This window comes from Galeopterus variegatus, unplaced genomic scaffold (genome assembly GCF_000696425.1).
Source record: "Galeopterus variegatus unplaced genomic scaffold, G_variegatus-3.0.2 Scaffold1789, whole genome shotgun sequence".
Taxonomy (NCBI): domain Eukaryota; kingdom Metazoa; phylum Chordata; class Mammalia; order Dermoptera; family Cynocephalidae; genus Galeopterus; species Galeopterus variegatus.
Genome location: NW_007727900.1, coordinates 345158 through 348752, shown reverse-complemented (window position 1 = coordinate 348752; position 3595 = coordinate 345158).

Here is a 3595-nt window from a genome sequence, read left to right as displayed (position 1 = left end):
GGAAGGAATAGCATTCTTTAACAGAGGAACAGCACCTGCTGCATTCCTGAGGCGAGAGGAGTTTGGCACATTCAAGGAGAGTGGCAAGGGTGATGGGGAACAAAGCTGGAGAGCAGGTGGGAGCCCAAGGGGTGCAATATTTTTAAGAAAAATAATGAAAAGCCAGTGAGCTGAGAGGTGCAAGAATTGGGTTGCTGTTCCAGATCAGCTATGAAATGTGTAATCCTGGACAGGTCATATTGCATCTCCGGGGCTCAGTCTCATCATCTTTATGTGATTGAACATGTGAACCAGATCAGGGATCTTTAACCTGTAATCCCCAAACCCAGAATTCAGGAAATTGGTAAAATTTGAATAGGAAAAAATTCTTTATTTTCACTAACACCCAACTGAAGTTCAACATTTCCTTCAATGATGAATTAGGCAATTAGCAGTATCTGTGATTTTGTCACCAATAGAAATCACGGATGTTTTTCTGTCACATTAAGGATGATCTCAGATGGCTAGGGTCCTCAATCACCTGCCAGAAGAAAATGTAAATCCCCCAGAATGAAGCTAATTATCCTAGCTATCAAATTATTTTTGTAATTTTTCATAAATAATGACAAGCTTTCAATTTAAAAAATAACTATGTAAATGAGAGGACACAACCACATGAATGAAAGACAAGCCAAGCCACAAAGAGTAGAAAGAGACTTAAAGAGGATCCAGATAAAGTTATTAGACACAATTTTAAAATAACTACACTTGCCATGTGCAAGATAAGAGATCATCAATATTGGCAGAGAGCTAAAAACTATTAAAAAATGGAAATTCTAGAGATGAAAAGTAAAATAATTGGTATTAAGAACTCAATGCATATATTTATCTGCCGATTAGACTCAGATAAAAAATGATGAATGAACTAAATAGATGTCAAAAAGAAAAAAATTGGGAGTAAAGCATAGAGAGACAAAGGGATGAAATAGAAAAGAAAGTGGAAAAGATGTAAGATATACTCAAGAAAGTTTAACATATGTGTGTTGGATAACAGATTGAGAAGAGAGAATGACAGAAGTATCTGAAGAGATGATGCTGACAATTTTCAAAATGGATGAAAAACACTGAACCTCAGAGTCAAGGATATCTACAAGCCCCAAGCATGATAAATAAAAATAAATCCATACATACTAAAGCATATCATAATAAAATTGATACAAATGAAAAAGAAAATAACAGATTACCTTGAAAGGAGCGATGATTAAACTGACAGCTGACTTTTGAACAGAAACAATGCAAGGCAAAAGAAAGTGGCATCTTTAAGCATGGAAAAAAAAATTACCAATATAGAATACTATACATGGTGAAAATATCCCTCAAGAATGAAGGTGAAATAAAGATACTTTCAGACTCACAGAAAATAATAGAATTTGTCATCAGCTGACCCACATGAAAGGAAATACTGCAAAGTCTTCCTAAGATGGAAGGAAATGATCCCAGATGGAAAGACAGAAAGTAAGGAACATGGAAAAATTAATTTTAAACTCTTCTCTTTCCATTTAATTCCTTTATTACTAGTTCTTATTTTATTTCATATTAATGTTGTTACTTCTACCTTCTTTTGCTTTAATTTGTTTGGCATATTTTTACCATTCTTTCATTTTTAAATGTTTTTGCCTTTTTGTTGTTTGTTTTTTCTTATGAACTATATGAATTGGATTTCTAATGCAATCTGAGTCTATTTTTGAATATGGAAATTTATCTTATTTAAACTTACTGAGCATGAATATATATATAATTTGTCTTCTTTCATCTTTTTCTATGTTTTCTCATAAAACCACCCACACTAGGCAGTCTCCCCATCCTTATAAGCCATGAAGTTTGCAAACTTCAGAGATCTGACACAGTTGCCACAATCTTAACTCAATCTCCAGATTTCTACCCAACTCCCAATCTGACATTCAGCCTGAGATGATACTGATAGGTAGAGGAATGGAGAAGGTAAAGCAGAGTAAATTTGCTGACAGATTAATCCAAATGTGTGTAAACTAGTGTGGTTGGGTTAAGCATCTGAAAATGCTTCTGTGATCCAAATCATGCAAAACATCAAATGTTTACTCTCCTTTATATCTTAAAGGTGCCAATTTTTATTTGCACTTTGGGTTCTATTTTATGGTTATTATGTTGACTTTTTCTCAAATATTTATGACCAATTTTACCCTTTATTACTTTATTTCCCAATATTTTTAAATCCTCTATTGGTCATCTTAAAGTTTTTTAACTTCTATGTCTCTAATTGCCAAAAATTTTATTATTTAAATGTTCCTTTTTGAAACCACAAGTTTAGTACACTTTTACTTTCCTTCCTCCCATCATTGTTAACATATCTGGGTTTTAAAGCCAAATAACTGTTAAAACATTGTTATTTTTATATTATATGCCTTATTTTTAGAGAATAATTTTTTATATTTGCATTCGGTTTTATAATCAAACATATACCAATTGTTTCCCATCTCTATTTTAACCACATTTACCACTTTTAGCCTCTTTTTTATTTTTGCTATAACTTCCCTAATCATGAGCTCTTTATTTTGTGTTTCTCTGTCAATAGAAACACATCTTTAAACATGCTCCTTGAAGAAGAATGTATTTATTGTGCATCTTTGAGTCTTGAAAATTAGGAAGTACTTTATGTTATTTTAATGCATAAATACACAAAGACCATGTATCAAATCTTTGGGTCACAAAAATTACCACTGGAAATTCTGTATGAATTGCTTCATTTATTTCTGACATTTAGAGTTGACAGTGAAAATTTAAATTGCTCGATGTTTTTCTTCCTTTAAAGATAACTTTTTTAATTTAAAAAGGGGTGTCTGTCTTAGTCTGTTTCTTATAACAAAATTCCCCAAACCGGATGATTTGTAAAGAAAACAAAATTTATTGCTTACAGTTTCAGAGGCTAGGAAGTCCAGAGTCCAAGGAACACATCTGATGAAGGCTTTCTTTGGTGGTGACTTCAATGATGGCAGGATATCTATCACATTGCAAAATGGTGGAGCAGAAAGGGCAGAGAGAGACGCTAACCTCCTCATTCACTCTCCTTTTCAAGCCTTCCAAACCATGCCCATGACCACCATTATTAATTCACTCACTACAGCACCATCCTACAATGTAGTCACCTCTTCAAGGACCATAATAGGATTTCCCACCCTCAACAGTTACAGTGGGGATTAAGTTTTGGGGGGACATTCAACCCAAGGCATTCTGCCCCTTGCATCCCAAAACTCACGTCCTTTTCACATACAAATACATTCATTTCATCACCAAAGTCTTAACTTGTTTCAACTCAAAAGTCCAAAGTTCAATCTGTGAAATCAAAAACAAGTTATCTACTTCCAAGGTACAATGGTGAGACAAGCATAGAGTATATATTCCCATTTAAAAAGGGAGAAATAGGCCCCCCAAAAAGACGGCAATAGGTCCTAAACAAGTCTGAAACACAGCAGGACAGGCATTAAATCTCAAAGCTGGAGAATCATTGGGCCGGCCCGTGGCTCACTTGGGAGAGTGTGGTGCTGATAACACCAAGGCTGTGGGTTCAGATCCCTATATA